The following is an 18,212-nucleotide window of genomic DNA, read 5'->3' on the forward strand; positions in this document are numbered from 1 at the left end:
CTCCATGCCACGCCGCATTGAAGCAGTCATTTCTGCAAAAGGATTCCCGACCAAGTATTGAGTGCATAACTGAACATAATTATTTGAAGGTTGACTTTTTTTGTATTAAAAACACTTTTCTTTTATTGGTCGGATGAAATATGCTAATTTTTTGAGATAGGAATTTTGGATTTTCATGAGCTGTATGCCAAAATCATCAGTATTAAAACAATAAAAGACCTGAAATACTTCAGTTGGTGTGCAATGAATCTAAAATATATGAAAGTTTAATTTTTATCATTACATTATGGAAAATAATGAACTTTTTCACAATATGCTAATTTTTTGAGAAGGACCTGTATATATATAAAGTAAAATGACCCAGTGAGTTAATTCCTGCCATCTGTGTTGAGGATGGCTTGACGTCAGTCACTGTCCCTCCTCTGCCCACCCTCCCTCCGTCCCTCCTCTGCCCACCCTCCCTCTGTCTCTTCTGTATCCTGGCACACTGTTGAGGGATGGTCGCTGTCTATAAATCACACTGCTGTATTTCCCCCACAGTGACTCATGCCCCAGTTACAGACACGAATTGATTAGAGTGCAGAACCATTATACAGAAACCATACAGTATCCCAGCTCAATGAAACAGACTCATAAATCTTATCACATCTCATCTCATCTCTCTGTATTATTAATAAGGCATCGTGAAATAGGAAGCCACAGTAATGCAAACTAAATTCACAAACTGGACAGGCATTCCTATAGGCCAAACAACTGCTGAGATGTGTTGTGTCAAATATACAAGTATTAAACGCTAAAGCATTAATATGTCTAATGTAAACTTGAAGCTATTAATCCACTCTGCACTAAGCTAGTTCTCAAATTCTGCATCGGAACAGTTGTGTTTTTGTCTATTGAGCAGCGACAGGACAAATCCTGGGTTACTGTGTCAGTGTTCAGCTGAGACCACATACTAACCAGAACAGATGCAGCCTTTGATCACACTGACAATAGTGAACAATCATACAATTGACCGAATGATGTAGAATCAGATACAAATTCCCTTAATTTGTCCTCTTGGTTCCAACCACCTGTCACAAGAGCAATCACTGTTTAAGGAGATGTGTATCAGAGGGGAATTTTCAAACCACTGTTGCAATCAGTTTCAAGTGCCGTTAGGGCGAATTTCCTGTTGTACTGTTAATTTTTTGCTTCTTTCATTTCTCATCTTTGGATTGAACACACAGGGTTTCAATCTGGTCAGCGGAGAGCTGCGGCTCTCAGAATTGCATTGCATGACGTCAGAGATTTGATGGAAGATGCATGACTCAAATCAGCCATTTAATTGTTCTTGTGAATTCCACCGCAGAGCGCCTAGTCCACTTGACAGAGAGAACAAATGAGCACGGACAGAATAAGAGAAGCTTTTATAGAGACATAAATCACATATAATCTCCTTCATTTAAATTATTTCTCTTATAGAGTTATATGAAATGAAATGGAGTGCAAATTGGCCAGAAACATACTCATTTTATGTTGTAATATAAAGCAGGAAAATATCTCGATTTTGTGTTAATCACAGACCTCTTTAGGCATTTACCCAAAAACCCCATTCAGAAAAAAACCCCATTGACTTGCATGATGGAACCGGACGTGCTAAAATGCAAACTCATTTCCAGGTTTTGGCCTACAAAAATATATCATGCATGCAACACTCTATTTAACCTGAAAACATTTTATTGTTTTTCATTTGACACTTCTTTTATGAGCTTTCATGCTAGGGGTTGCCAGATGTCAAGAGTTTAAATCCCCAAATTAGAATAGAATAATTTTTTTTCTCTTAATTGTGTACATTTTCTTCCAAGTGTTTTAATTAATCTCCCCAAGCTGGACACCATGCACATGCACTCTCTCTACTCTGCATGATGATCTGAAAGCACTGATGAACATGTATGTTGGAGTTTAGTTGCTGGATGTATGTTGGAGACATTCATTATCTCCTTTGCAATGTTCTGCTCAAATTCAGTCTGTGTTCCTTCACATGGCTGTTTGTGCTGTGTGCTGCAGCTAAATCTGCAGGCAAACTTTCTCAGTGACAAACTGTAATAAATCCAAATATGAATCTTTACTAATCTTTACTTTGCTTATGACTAGCGTGAACGTCATTTGAAATTATTGGAATTAATATTAGAAATTGCCTTTAAAGAGAAGCTTCTTAAGATTTTACCACAATGTAGAAATTGAGTTGAGAAATTGAGTAGAATGTATATGATAAATATAATAAATTATGACGTAAAATAAACCCTGCATATGAGTTGAGACGGTTACATGCAAAAGTGCAATAATTCTGATGAAATGTAAAAATAAATTTCTCTGTTTCACAATTGTGATTAATAAATTGCATAACAACTTATCCCTCTGTTTCTTCCTCAGTAAAATGACTCATGTTGACGTTCATTCTTGCATAAACAAATGGGTTGCCAGGTTTGCGTAACAAACTAGCCATATTGGTACCCAAAACTAGCCCAGTCGCCTCAGTCAAAATTGCATTCCGGGGGAGTGGAAGTATTGCTTCAAATTAGCCCAATTCCACAGGAAATCAACAGACTTGGCAACACTGCTCAATACTCCAAGGGGCGATATAGTTACCTACAAATGTTTGTGCCATTAAACCAGATATTATTTAGATAGCTAGCTAAAACATTTTGACAGGTAAGTAGTGATGGGAGAAATGAACCTTTTCGAAGCTTTGAATCAATTGCTTCACAAAATGATTCACTGTTTCAAAGTGCTTCAATGTTTTTGGAACATATTAGCACTGTAGCTAATGACTAGCTTGCACCAGCTAATGACCAGCTAGAAATCAACTACCATGTTTCCAAACACACCTAGCATTTAATTTACTTATAAACTTATTTACATAAAAACAAAGAAATCTATAAAATAAAGAACATTGCAGATCAAAATGTTTCCAGCCCATTATTGCAATTGTGAAACTATGTCATTTTATCATGTGGTTAGCATTGTAAACTGACCGTTTTACACTGTTATGGTTATTAAATCACTATGTATTGTTACACACACTCTAATACAATTGACTTAGGCCTGCTTTCTATTACCAGAGTCAGACATTTTGACAGAGGAGGCAAGTGCAGCAGTGCCTCCAAAAAAAAAAGTTGCTGTGTTTGGCTAATTACCCTTTATCATGCTTGAAACTGGCCAGCTAATCAGCCCGAATGGGCCGAACTGATGGAGATAGATGGACTAATCACAAAGTACACAACTCACCCACTGAGGAAACACCACTTCAGTCATTTTTCAGTCAAATTCTTTTGGGTGAGCCGTTTAAGGAACCAATCATCTCAGTTAAAAGAAAGCTGAACACTGATACCTGCACACACCTGGTGTTTTTACTGATTACATTTTTATCATTTTATTTGTAAGATTTACTAACTAGCATGTGAGATGAAGGAGTTTTTAGAAATATTTATTTATTTATTTAGTATAGAAAGGAAGATTAGTTTTACTATTAAAAATAAGAGTGGACATTTTGTCCTTGTGTTGCAATCACTATGTTTAGTTTAGTTTACAAATAAATCTCAATATGTTTATGACTGTATTGTTTGAGTTATCTGTGAAGCAATATAAAAGCGCAACCATTTAAAAACCTCAAACTAGGTGGCATTTTGATATATTAAAAACAATATGCTAGTATAAACCAACAAAATAATAGTCTTGGTTGCATAAGTAAATGCTGTTCCATTAACCCAGAAACCTTCTAAACATCCAATGTTACAGGAATTTATACCAGACTACAGAAAAATTTAAAGTAGAATGGGAAATTTGCCTGCTCATGTCCACCACACATTTAATAAATCTACAAATGATTCAAATACTCACAAATTCCCTGGAAAGTAATCATGTCAGTCTTCTTTAGTCAGGAAGTTCTTCATGGTAACTTTAACGTCAGCATATGCTAATAATTAATGATTTAAAAGAACCTGAAACATGACTGAAAAAGGATAAACCAAACCGGTTGCAAGATTTTGCAAAATTGAAATGACAAAAACTGAAACAACGTAAGGTGGAAGCGAGATTTAAGTCTTTGGGTTTTTCTGAGAATGTTTTCTGAGATTTGAGACACAGATTACGAACAGGGGAAGGTTTTCATTTAATCTCAAAACATCAAACGGCAAACCATGCTCATCCACGATGTCAAACATGGTTCAGAGTACCACTGTGACAGGGTTACACCTCTAGTACTGACAGCTGCCTTTAGACGTTATGAGATAATGGACAGGATGGCTAACGTACAGTCTTCCAGCTCAGACAGGAATCAGCGTTGTCTTTCTGGGGTTTTGACTCATTGGTGGTGTACAGGAACCTGCCTACAACACAAACAAGTTAGATGTAGGTCGCAGACTAGATATCCAGCACGCTGCATTTTAAAGCCTTGACTTATGCAAGACATCCGAAATGGCCCAAATAGCATTGTTTACATTTGTAATAGTATGTCCAAAAATGAACAATCTGTCATCATGTACTCACAATTATGTTGTGGTTTTCTTTGGTATACCACAAAATGAGATGTTAGGCTGAATGCATGTTTTTTCCATGCAGTGAAAAAAATTAAATTAAATTAAATTAAATTAAATTAAATTAAATTAAATTAAATTAAATTAAATTAAATTAAATTAAATTAAATTAAATTAAATTAAATTAAATATTGTGGCTATAAGAATTAGATCCCACGACTAGTAATTAATGGCCAGATTTTATACATTTTTACCCTAGTTTTTATTAAATTGTTTCCACGACTTACAGTATTCATTTGTGGCCACGTTTTATTCATTTGTTCCCCTTCCTTTTATTGAATCATTTCATTGATAGTTTAATTCCTGGTCACTTTTTATTCAAAAAGTTTTTGTTTTTATTAAATCGGTTCTATGACTTAATACATTTTATTCATTTGTTCCCCTTTTTCCAAATTGGTTCCACAACTAATTATTTTGTGGCCATGTTTTATTAATTTGGCCTGTTTTTATGAAATAATTTCCACAAAATATTAATTTGTTGCCACATTTTAAGTAAATCATGTCCTTGTTGTACTAATTCATTACCTTGTTTTAATTTAGTTAGAATGTGATAAAACAAGGGAACGATATTATAAGTCAAGGAAACAAAATCCCAACCCAAATGTCATGTACACGCTTGATTCTGTGCAAATACTTCCCATTATTGATGTCAAATTTGCTGTTATACATCTTGATGCAATAAAATATGTGAATCTGAGATCTGAGAGCAGCAACAGAGAAGATTACCAGTCAATAACAACTTTTATTTAACTTTTTTGTCATTTTATGACCGTGGTCCCCATTCACTTTTTTTGTATGTAAAACAGCAGCATGAACAAACTTCTAAATTTCTCCTTTTGTGCTCTATGAACAAAACAACAACAACAACAACAACAACAAAAAACATTCAGGTTTGAAATGACATGATGGTGAGTAAATGATAACAGAATTATGATTTTAGAAAGAACTATGCCTTCAAGACCAGTCCTGGTGGGTTACCAGTACAACCTATTATTATATGTTTCTTCATGCACTTTCAATCACGTACTTCCGCTAAATTTCCTTTCTTTTCTGCTATGACAGGATTCTAGGCCTACCGAGGGATAAGTGCATAGATTTGAGTCACGTCCAGCCCGAGTACAGAATCAGGGAGACAAAGAGATAGAGGCCTTTTTATGTAAGTAATAGCGCTTAGAAGATTTTAATTATGACAGGTTGTGAAGACTAGCAAAGAGCTTGAGGTGAAGAAGTGAGACAAAGCTTTATGAGGATGAATGTGGAGACACAGCAGCAGGTTATCAGGATGAAGCTGTTCTGTATTATGATTAATTACTAATTCAGTCAAGGTCAGAGTTTTTCCTCTTATCTCTGACTGAAGTCACGGGATCTCAATAAACCCATGAGCTTCATTGAAGTCTCAATTAGTTATGTGTCTATATATAAGCAAAGCTACTCAACTTTCAAGTCCAGGGGCCACAAAGCAAGAACCCTTTAGCTTCAAACAAAAGTTACTTGCAAGTTATCCGCATGTTAACTAGCTTATGCTGCAAATGCAACCCGATCTCAAAAAAAAACATAACGATTTTATGACGTGGCAACTTCGTATGAATTTATATGATGTGATTTTTATGCATTTTTTGCTCTCTTGGCACACAGTGAATGTTAATTTTTGCCCCTGGCCAAAGTCTTTACATGTATGCGCAGTACAAAATAGAGTGAAGCATTGTGTACAGTAACATATTTACCATGTTTATGAAGATCAGAGTGTTCCAGGCATATGCGTTTCATCACATCTGCATGAAGGGATCGTATGCATTGGAAATGAGTGAGGGCATCACATGATGAGGTTCAAACAATCACATTTGTCCAACGCTTTGTACGTTCATGGCCCAAAACCGACCCTAGATGTCTTGCTCAAAGGACACGGCTTTGTTGTGCCACAGTGCAAACATCAGGAGAAACAATGAGTGGCAGTGTTTCAGTCAATAGCAGCCCCAAAACAGAGGACTTTTGATTTGGCTGGGGCCGGCGTTGATGGTGGGCGACTGTATAGCAGATCTGTTTTCATCATAAACAGTCCCATGAGAGGTAGGGGCATGGCCTGGCCCCTATTAAAACTGTTGTTTGCAGTCACATGGCCTGCTTGCTCTGACAATGCATGTCTGTGTACTGTGAATGTTTCTATATTCATGTGAGTTGCTTATGGGAAACCATCTATTAGGGGAAACCAGATTGAAGAAGGGGGAATGGTGTACAAACTATTGGTTGGACGTCAAGTTCTTAGCCTAACAGTCTGCATTTGTCCACAACCTTTTAACCACAGCTGCTGTCAAACAAAAAAAAGACCTGATCTGATCAAGCTCAAGAGCGACGTGTTGCTAATCTGTCTATGAGTGCTGCTGTAGTTGTGTGTAATGTTCAAATTCAGGCTCTGATAAGATATGAGCCGTTTTGAGGCACAGCAGATTTCTGAAGGGGTGAGGGGTGGGTTTATCTCTGCGCTAGCACTAGCTGCTGCACTTAGCTGGGGTGTGATTTCACTTTTCACTGTAAACACAGTCCATGAGTATCATCACAAAACTGGACAGAATGATGCTTATGAAGGGTTGTCAGACATGCCTGACTATGAAGCCATGCACAATACTAGCTAGTTAACAAACACTCATTTTGCCAATAAATTAATTTCTGTAACAACAGAAGAGCCTGGAGATTGTTGCATAAGCTACACTGTCAGTTTGTAATCACTTTAAAAAAAGCTTAAAGGTGTGATACAGGATGAATTCTGCTCATAAATGACTACTGAAATTTTCACTTGAAACAATTAGCAGCTTGGACCCGGAAACTGTATTATTGGAACGCTTATATGTCATGACATAACAAGCTGATTACAATTACAAGATTCTGCCTGGAAAAATGTACAATATATACTTGAAATGGAATTCACACAAGATTACTGAAATGTAGATTTAAGATTTAAAATTGTGACGTAATGGAAGTAGCAACAGATCTTTTCTTACAATTGAAATGGATAATAAAAAAAAAAAAAAAATATGGGACGGTAACTTGATACAATCCATCAGTTGTTGACTGGAATAAGGCAGATCTAAACGCAAGTTTGGACTGTAATAAAGGGGCTGGATTAAAGCAGACAAAATGATTGGAGAAGTCTGGCAAAAGTCACTAGAAGATCGACTTATGACATTTTTATTAAAAATTACTAAACTTACAAAGTCAAAACATCTAGAAAACACACACACACACACACATAGACACACACACATCAGATGAATAAGATCAATAAAATGCATTTAGAAAATGAAAGGGCGAATTTCCAATTGATGCCAACTTCTAAATCTTTCTCTGGTAAACCAGAGAAAAATATTGATGGCTCCTCTTGCACGTCACAGATTTTTATCTAATAAACAGCTTTCTAGAATCTACATGACCCTCCCCCAATACCACATGCCAACGAGACTTTACTCAAGCCCAATGAGACGAGCTGTTTGACTGGTCCCACCACAACATCCTGTTTTAATAGGAAATATGTCAACACCAGTAAGAAAACATAAGACATTAAGCAATTTCATGTGGTCTTTAACTTTCCTTGAACCTGGAACACTCCCCTGTGCTCAAAACATAACTATAGCAGTATGCGGTATGGATAGCGTTCAGGTATCCTAATTATTTGACAACATTAGCAGGGATGGACAGACTCGAGCCCTGTGCATCCTGTGGAGCATCACTGTGTTCATCTGCATGGCTGTAACAGTGGTCATATGACTGAAGGAGAGCTCATGGGGTGGTGACACCCCTCCACCTCCCCCTCAGTCATATGACCACTGTTGTGGCCATGCAGATGAATACAATGACGCTCTGTGCATAATGAGAACAGAAAAGAGAAACCTCTTAGCTCATCTATGCTCAGTCACTTACACAAAAAATACTGTAGGATGTTTCTCAGAAAAAAAAAAAAAACAGAAGAAAAATTTTATCACTCAGAGGTGCTTTTTCATAGTATGGGGGAAGTTGTAATGAAGAAGTAATGCAGTTATAATACATTTAAGCATCACACAGACATATATAAATAGATGAATATATATATATATATATATATATATATATATATATATATATATATATATATATATATATATATATTACAGTTCTTTCTGGTCCTCAAATATGATTGGCTGAGAGGAGTGTGATATTCTGATATCGGAACTTCAACCAATTCATCATTTGTATCACTCTGCTTGCAGTATTTCTCACAGCAAGTGTCATGGCGGATGCCCAAATCCACTATAATTTTAAAACAATACTGTTTTTGTGTCAGAGAATGAAGTTTTAAGAGTTTTTTTTTTTTTTTTTGGCGAGAATATACTTGTTTAGACTTCAGATATGCGGTTTGTTAATTCACGTCTATTTGAAAATTTGCTTCAGAGTTTTCAGAGATGTGAGCTCCAGGGCGTTCAGCGCTCATAAACCTGCCGAGGGCAGCCTCACCTCGGCCAGATCTTCTGGAATTTGCCGCTGGATCTGATGTCTCTATAGTAGTTAAACAAGAGATATAATTTGTTTTGGGTAAATCTCACATGCATTCTTTGGTCTCATGAATCAATTATTTGTTCCAGAGACAATAATTTTGGCTGAGGGCAAAATCTTATCAGGTTATGTTTTAGGTCAATTTAATGCTGTATATCAGAGCGCTGCCTTTGTACTTTTGACTGAATTGCCTAGCAGCTTTTATGATGGCTGCTGTCGTTTATTAAATATTATTATTGAATAAATAATATTTCATATAAATAATAGTTAAACTTAATAATAGTTTTAGAATTGGGAAACAGTGTGTGTGTACGAGATGGCAATTTTAGTTACATTATTAGATGTCAACAAGAGATGTTTTATGAGTGAGTCCACAGGAAAGACTTTTATACTGAAAGAGACTGAAACAGGATTGTAAACAAGTTATTTTTACTTTCAACAACACCTTGTAAGATGCAACCAACAAATGCAGCACTGTCATCGCTAATCACCCTTAACAGATGAAAGGATAGTAAGACAAAGTTATCCATGCTGATATACAGCCATATCGCACAGCTACAAGTGTGATATTGCTCATATATATATATATATATATATATATGTGTGTGTGTGTGTGTGTGTGTGTGTGTGTGTTTGTGTGTGTGTGTGTGTGTGTGTGTGTGTGTGTGTTCGTGTGTGTGTATGTGTGATGACGGTCGGGATGATGATGTCATCACCGAACCGCCAGTTTAATGTCCGGCTATGTTGTGTTGTGGCTGTAAAGATGTAATCATTTAAAGTATGTGTAGATGAAATGTCGAAATGTGTATGGATTAAGCCCCAAAGACTATGAACATTATAAACATCATTCAGTGGGTCAGCGGAATGTAAGTGTTGCTTTATTTCAGTGACTATCCATTGTAGGGGCAATAACAACAAAGGCAATGTGTGTTTCAAAGTACTTTATTGTGTAATTTATTTTTGAAAGGTAGTTATCGTGAATGCGTAGTCCATTCTTACCTGTCAGCTCTAGTTTGTGCCAGGAGTGCTCCGGTAGCGCGTGTAGCTGGAACTCTTACAATCATTCCATTTTCTAAATGGGGGTGCTGGGAGCTGAGATAGCACATCGATTAGATGAGTCTGTTACAGTGTGATTATGTTGTGTATAAGAAGTGTTTTTGTTTGGTATTTATGTTTGGGATATATGGGGTATTTCTTGTTTGTATTTCTGTTTGGAAGATGTGTTCTGTTGTTCTGTGAGATGTATGTGACGATATATGCTTACCCATGGTATTGGGTCATTGTAATAATGTGTAGCGGGAAAATTGCCTATTTAATCAGTATGTTTGTAGTTAGAGGGGAAGAAAGCTGCAACTGTTGGACTTGCAGTACATGTCTGATGTGAGATTCAGTATGTTTATTGATTGCAGGAAGTGCCCCTGCAAGTGATTTGATTATTGTAGGTTTGCTTACAGCTTTTGTGTGTGTGTGTGTGTGTGTGTGTGTGTGTGTGTGTGTGTGTGTGTGTGTGTGTGTGTGTGCTTTGCAGTGTCAGTGTTCGTTTGTTGTTTTTATTATTTTGTTTATTTATTTAAAAAAAATATTCTTGAATTTTCAAAAAAAACAAGCACATAATATTAGCATCTCAAAATAAACAATTTACAACATAAAAATACACATATATACTGTTGTACTATATATATATATATATATATATATATATATATATATATATATATATATATATATATAACTTTTGTAAAGTTATATGAAGTGCCATTCATTCATATTTATTCAATACCACTTTATTCTTACTATGCAAAAATACTTAGCAAAAAACAAAAAAAAATGATGTGTGTGTGTGTGTGTGTGTGTGTGTTAATATATATGTAAATATATATATATATATATATATATATATATATATATATATATGTATATGTTATATATTATTTTTAAAACAGTGGAATTGAGCATGCATAATTAAGCATGACGTTAATTTTTCAACATCAGTGATATCAACCAATAAATATAATACAAATATATTGTGTATCCCTTGTCTTTTCTCAGAAAAAAAAAAAATATATATATATATATATATATATATATATATATATATATATATATATATATATATATATATATATAGCTAATATTCAGTATTTTCATGAGGATTGTGATCTCTTTCCTATCGGGTGTGATGTCATGTTACATCAGGGTTTCTCAATCCATTCCTAAATGGCATAATCCCTAATAGTATAATCTGTATGAAAATACCTCTCAGCTCATCAAACTCTGACTGATACATTAAAATCAGCTTTATGTCATTACTGAAGCTGGTTGAGGTTCACGTATGTGGAAAATGTGATTAAATGACTGCATGTGTATAACTTCATCTAAATAAATAGCGGATGATCCAGTCGATACACTGGATTTTACAATCGAATATGACATTATGATGCATTATGGTATTATGGGATGTTTTTTTTATTCCAGGTATTGTTAAAGCTCCTAAAACCACTTCCCCTGGTGGCGTGTGTGCACAAAAAGATGCAAACACCTCTGAGTCCCTCTCCCATACCTGCTGACCTAGATATGAGTATGTGACTCCTCTTCCTGCCAAGCGCCATTTCCGAGTGATAGAGCCAGACGTCACATGCAGCCAAGCTTGACCAATGAATGCCACAAATTGCTCATCCAACTCATTCACCTTTACACCTTTAGTTTCAAAACATGAAAAACTTGCCTATCATTTGCAAATGAGTTTCCATTTGTGTAGTAAATTTTGCTGATGTTTAAATACTTTCACCTATTCCAGTTTATTATGCAGAGATGACTAAAAGTAGGGCATTTGTGTGTTGATGTCCCTTTAAAAAGTGTAAAGATTGACCAGTCCAATGTTCCAACACTGACTCAACCAATGGTTGTTTGGTTTTGGGGCGGAACTATCTGTTTGTCCAAAAAGTGGTAGAAGGGGGAGTGTTCAGGAAACCTGTTAGAAATAATCATTATTTTTGCAGTTCCATTTGTTGTTATAGTAAAACAAATATACTTCTTTAAGAGTAATATTTACATAATGTATTTTTTATTTATTATGCTTTATTTATTGATGATAATAATAAATAATAATAATAATTATTATTATTATTATTATTATTATTATATATTAAATAATATGGGTATTTAACAAAAATATTTTGTTTGAATTCAAAAAGAATAATTTTTAATTACATTGTTTCTTTCAGTTAACATAATAGTTGTACACTATGACAAATACATTTTAATAAAAATACAAATATTATGTGTAGTTTCTCACTTAATGTGGGCATAAAACCTAAAGTCTTGAAAATGTATAATAATGGAAAATAATTATTTAATAAAAAGTATTAAAATAGTTTTATAATAAAGCATGTCACACTGCTCTCACACTGTTTGAAATGTGAGAAAAATAATTACAAGAGTACAAATACATGCACTTTACAATAAGATATCATTAGTTGACATTAGTTTTTGCATTAACAGCATTAACTAACAATTAACAAAATATTTGTTACAGTACTTCCTAACCTTTGTCAGTGTTAGTATAAAATAAAAATACAACTGTTCATTGTTCTTCTGAGAGGTCAATTAATTAAAATAAACAGATACAACTTTTGATTTTAATAATGTAGTAATTGTTGCAACTACCTATAATTAATAAATACACTGGAAATAGATTTCATTGTTTTCATGATAATTTTCTTATAAATAAGAATAAAGCAGAATATGTTGTATATCTACTGCAGATAAATCCAACAGACCATTGTTTTCAAAAGCCAAATTAGTCATTTCATTTCAGTTCTCGAACATACTTCCTTCTGGTCACCTCTACACAGTATTATGAAACCATTCAGTGTTATATGCAAAACTACCGTGGAACAAACTGCTGATAACAACTGTACACAAAAGCCAATACTGAGTCGATCCATCAGGAGAAATGTGATCTTGACTACAGAATTAACAGTCGGATCCATTTCATTCTGCTGACAGAATGACATGACAACAGTGCTTTTATGCCAAATCACTTTGCTTTGTAAATTAACACACATAAAGGTGCAATAAGCAAACATGTAAAGGAGATACAGACACAAACTTGGCATGAATGGGAAGGTGACGTCAGTTAAAATGCCAAGTTTGTATAGTTTTCTTAAGTCTTTTGACTTGTGACAGCAAGTAACAAACCAGAACATAGTTTTCTACAAACACAGTTCACATTTTCTTTGTAAAAAATAAAATAAAAAATATTTTGTAGATAAATAGTTGTATGTGAAAAATTAGTTTTTAAAGTAAAGTAAAAATATTTAATACAGTCTCCATTATTACATTGGTTATCATGTATGATTAAGAATACTGGGCTTCAGATGGGAATGACTGAACTGATTTCTTAAAAATGGCCTGTTTGTTTAGTTCACAGTAACATGACTGCAAGCCTTTTCCACTTATGGCAACACTTTGGGCAACATTCAGTAGCAACTTTTCTCCCAGACTGTTTGAGCTGGTTATACTTTAAATCTAACACATATTTAAACCTTAACAGAACCAACGTAAGACTTGGATGTGATCTATATCATAAAGAATTCCAAAGTGCTTCTTACAAATGAACCCCCTGGATATAACTAGTGACTTGTTTCGATTCAACAAAGGGCCTCTCTCACATGTGTTTCCATAAAACAAGGGCCTGGTCACCTCCTGACCCCAAACTTGTCAGGGTGTCGGATTTTCCATGCTCTCACTGAGAAAAGCCCTTTCAGTTGACTTCACCGAATACTTCAATTCCAGCCAATCTATGTCAGAAGACAAGTCTTGCACAATTTTTCAATATGATATCACTTAAAGGGAAACTCCAGCTGAAACGGGAGATTATTATTTGTCATATGTGGGATTGCAAAGATCAGTCTGAACCTTCATGTCATTCTAAACCCATTTAAGTTTTGTTGTTTTGTTTTGTTTTTTCCACAGAACACAGAAGGAAACATTTCAAATATTGTACTAGTCACTTTTTTCCTGAAATTACAATGGTGACTGAAACCTCAAAAATGCAAAAGTGCCAGAAAAGTGCAATTATGATGGTCCATTTGATTTGTTATCTGAAGCCTTTACAGCTTTGAAGTAGTACTGATGTGTGAATCATGAATGACTGCGTCGAGTCAGATCTTATGAATCAGTAAATCTTAAAACCCAGTTTGAATGATTAAGTCCCCTTTCATTGTAAGTGGATGTAAAATAGCGACCAGAACAATCTTTTGTTTCAAAGATGAAATACTCATATTTTAGAACAACATGAGGGTAAATTCTGAAGCTAAAGTGCATAGTTATGTTTTTTTTTTAAAAAGTATAATTTTTGTGCCATTAGTATACTTTTTAGTAGCATGCTTGTAATATTCCACACATTTGAGCTGTAAAAATATCGCCATTCCTTTATAGCACTATTAAAGATCTGACTAATCCACAAACCTTTAAAAATGTCACACATCTTACTGAAAAACAGTCAGGAGCCACAAACAATACACCAGGAATCATAAATAAAACTAATTACTGTTTTAATAAGTGGTACCCTTTAGAAACTGTATCCTCAATGGCAGATGTGTGATTTGTCCTGAGCATTAATGAACAGCTGGCTATCAGTGCATGTAAGGTCACCAGCGAGGTGTTTTGCCAAACACCTGCTGTTGTGCCAAAACCCAGTTATGATCGTTCAAGCATTCACTCCGAAAGTAGCATGTGTATATTTTGGCATTTCCATCTCAAGAATGTTCCTATCATTGTTGAAACTTTGACTAAAAATTCTTTCTCCCCATTATTTTCATGCATCCCGGTTTTGGCTTTCTAGCGTGCTCTTACTAAAATGGACAGAATTTTTTTAGTCTCCTTCAGACTCATGTAGGACGACCCCACAAACTAAACACTCCAGTTTGATCTGAATCTGAATTCAACATATCTTCAGTGACAGAAACATACTAAATAATACATTTAATGACTTTCTTCTGTAAAATATAAATTAACATCAAATCTGTATGCATGCACACTTTGCTATCATAGCAGCAAGCTCAGGTATTTTTAAAACATGACCCAAATGCATAACAATCTGACGTTCCGTGGTTTAGAAGGTTTTCTTTACGGCACGATTTTGGTTCACTGTTAAATGAGCTACATGGAAAACAAAGCCTAGCGAGTTAAGCTGTGAAGTTTATTTTTAACCATCATCATTCGAGTCTAAGCTTTCATTGTGATAATTCTGTTGTTGACGTTAATAGAGTCTAAATATCACTGACAGTGATGCCTGTGTTTTGATGTCTATGATTATCCTTATAAGCAAATGAGGAGCAATATTAAAATGAGGGTAAGCCTCCCATAATAGCCATCATATCAGACGACAACACAGGATATACAAATATTAACTGGTACTTAGCTGATGTTGCACAATCATCCTGCAGTTTGGTCCGTTTGTGGGTTATGGGGGGTGAAGTTAGCTAACGTAACTGTTGGCCAAACCTCCTCAGAGGAAAATTATACTGCTCTGTTATAGCTCAGGAGTTCTCAGCTATGTTTCTTTGAAGTATCAACTTTGTCTCTCCTAAAATGTCTTTGGAAAAACAAAAATACACTTAAAAATAAAGGTTCTTTATTGGAATCTGTAAGGTTCCATGGAACCTTTCCATTGCATAAAGGTTCTTTAGTGGAAAAATTTCCCTTTTGGAACCGTTATTTTTAAGAGTGCAGACACAAATGTGACTATTGTTAAGGTAAAGTATAGTGTAAGAGCAGTAACATCAAAGTGGACGGCATATCTCAAATTATTTGGTATTAGATGAATGTGACAATAAATTTTTGAGTTCATATGGAAACTTCTGACTTGCATTTAGGCAAATCGGAGCACAGTCCTAGACGCTGCTGAGAAACTCGATAAAGTATAAGCGCAGGACATCAGACTCTTTTATTCTAGAGAAGCAAGCTCTCTTTACTCAGGAGAGGCTATTTGCTTTCCCTTTCATTTCTTTGCCATCTAGGAGTAACAATTGAGATTTTAATGAGATTTCATTTGTAATGGGTCCGTGGGCCTTCCTGTGAATCCATTCCTTTGTTTTTGGCGGATTCTCACAGGATATATTTTATTTCTCTCTCCTTTCATTCTGTGTACTGCATCAACCTCCGCCCCTCTGCCCCTACTATCTCTCCACCATTATACCCCACACTCCAGCCACCTAACCCCTCCCTGTGCAGGTTCCCTCGCACACATGCACGCACAACCCTTTCACCAGGCTAGTCGCCCTCTTTGCCCAAATTTTAGTGACACTTACTGGGTAAGGGAAAGGAAGGGGCCTGCCTACAGGGGGACCACAAACTCAGCTCTGGAACACAAATCGACACGATCGATGGGAAGCGAATGCGTCGTTGGTTAACGTGGAGCAGTGGGAGTCAAAGATCAGCAGGAGTATGGCCGAAAGGAGAATATCGACACGGGGCTTTCGGTACACTGCCAGCAGAAACAGCAGTCCTGTCTCTCCATGGGGTGTGGCACCTTAGTCAGCTCTCTCTATATTCACCAGCCAACAGAGCGTGGCATTAACACACTATACCTAGTGTACTGCCCTGTTTGAGATTCAATAATATGTAACTGTTTAACATTGCACAAGACGCATCACTAGGTACAATACGTGGGCAAGATTACAAAGATGTTTAGTCCTCAATCATGCACTCGTTAGCCAATCCAGGGCTCAGGAGGACTGCTTTAGCATCATCTCTGAGCATCACCTCACCGAGATGGAGGAAAATACCATTCTGCTACCCGAGGTGCTAAACACGCTCATGTTCACCTTCCCAAGCCAAAACCAAACCCAAGGACACTACCAGAGAAGCTAGCCTTGGTGTAACAACAGGAATAAGGGTGTGTGGAAAGAAGACTGAAAAAAAAGGAAAAGGCTTTCTTACCGTTTTACTGCTTGCCGTCCATTCACCAGCAACACTGCAGACAAACATTCGCTTGGGAGGCAGAGGGAGTGCACGATCCGTCCCCTTAGACCTAAATCACCAACATCCTCAGATCAGCCTGAATGTCATCTCACACTCATGCACTCATTCACTGGCACTCTTTCGTTGTGTCGTGTTCTCTCCTCCTCTTGTAATTGTCGGTGTGTTATTTCCCCTCTTGTTAGCTCCAAGGCAGTTAAGAGACACTGCAGCGATGGGGGAGGAGGGTGTGTGTGTGTGTGCGAGCATGTATGTGTGCTTGTGTTCGTGAGTGAGTGAGGGAGTATGAGAGCAACGGAGGGAGGAGTCAGTGGGGATAGAAAAGAAGAGAAGGGAGAACAGCTAGGCTTAAATCCTGAGGAAAAAGAGAAAGCAGAATAGGGTGCCAAAAGATCCCTGGAGAAGAAAATACAAGCCGTATCGCAAAGAATGACGGGTATGAATAGAGAATAAGGAGGGTTATCTGTGTGATTGCAAAATATGGCAGATGTTCTGCAGCCCTGCTGATTCACTCAGCCAGCTGCAAGAGTCGGTCCACAGCAGGGTTGGTTGCGATTTCATTGATGGCTGAAAGAGCTTGCAGGAAAATGATAAAAAAAAAAAAAATGAGAGATAGAGGCAAAGGAGGGAGTTGAAGGGGAGGGAGTAGAAGATGGCAAGGTATCATGAGTGGGTTGGATAATGCTGTAATATGTTGTTCTGTGCCAACTGTTTCTGTGACAGAGGAAACACTTCCTCTGCAGCCATTGGTCCCCTGCTTGTACAGATAGATGTGCTGACAAATAAAATATCCAGCAGTGGCTCGTGGGTGATTGGAGCATGCTCCCCTCCCACCCCTCACCTCCCGCCCCCCTGTTGAGGCTACAAGATTCTGCCTCACCCCAGGCAGCTGAGGACCACATCCAGTGCGTTTGCGCTTTGCATCCCAAACAACAATTCACAGACATTAACGTGTACATGTTTTGTTGCATTACACATTCAGGGAGATGTAGGGAACAGCAAGGTGCAACCAATCCTTGTCTTTTGAAGTACATTTCAGCTTAAGGACTGTACAATTTTGGGAGTTTTCAGTAGTCTAAAGATTTCTTTTCCTGAAAGAAGGAATCAGTAGGCTTAGTGTGACATGATAAG

General features: G+C 36.4%; 1 protein-coding gene across 1 annotated transcript in view; it reads right to left on the minus strand.

The window, feature by feature from the left end:
• The window catches only part of LOC109060772 (guanine nucleotide-binding protein G(z) subunit alpha), a 43,306-nt gene extending 25,640 nt beyond the window's left edge, over nt 1-17,666 (minus strand). Inside the window, 1 exon segment of the mRNA XM_042755232.1 lies at nt 17,043-17,666. The gene's annotated coding sequence lies outside the window, so the exon portion shown is untranslated.
• Nucleotides 17,667-18,212: the final 546 nt, after the last annotated feature.

Source organism: Cyprinus carpio, unplaced genomic scaffold (assembly GCF_018340385.1).
Source record: "Cyprinus carpio isolate SPL01 unplaced genomic scaffold, ASM1834038v1 S000006657, whole genome shotgun sequence".
Taxonomy (NCBI): Eukaryota; Metazoa; Chordata; class Actinopteri; order Cypriniformes; family Cyprinidae; genus Cyprinus; species Cyprinus carpio.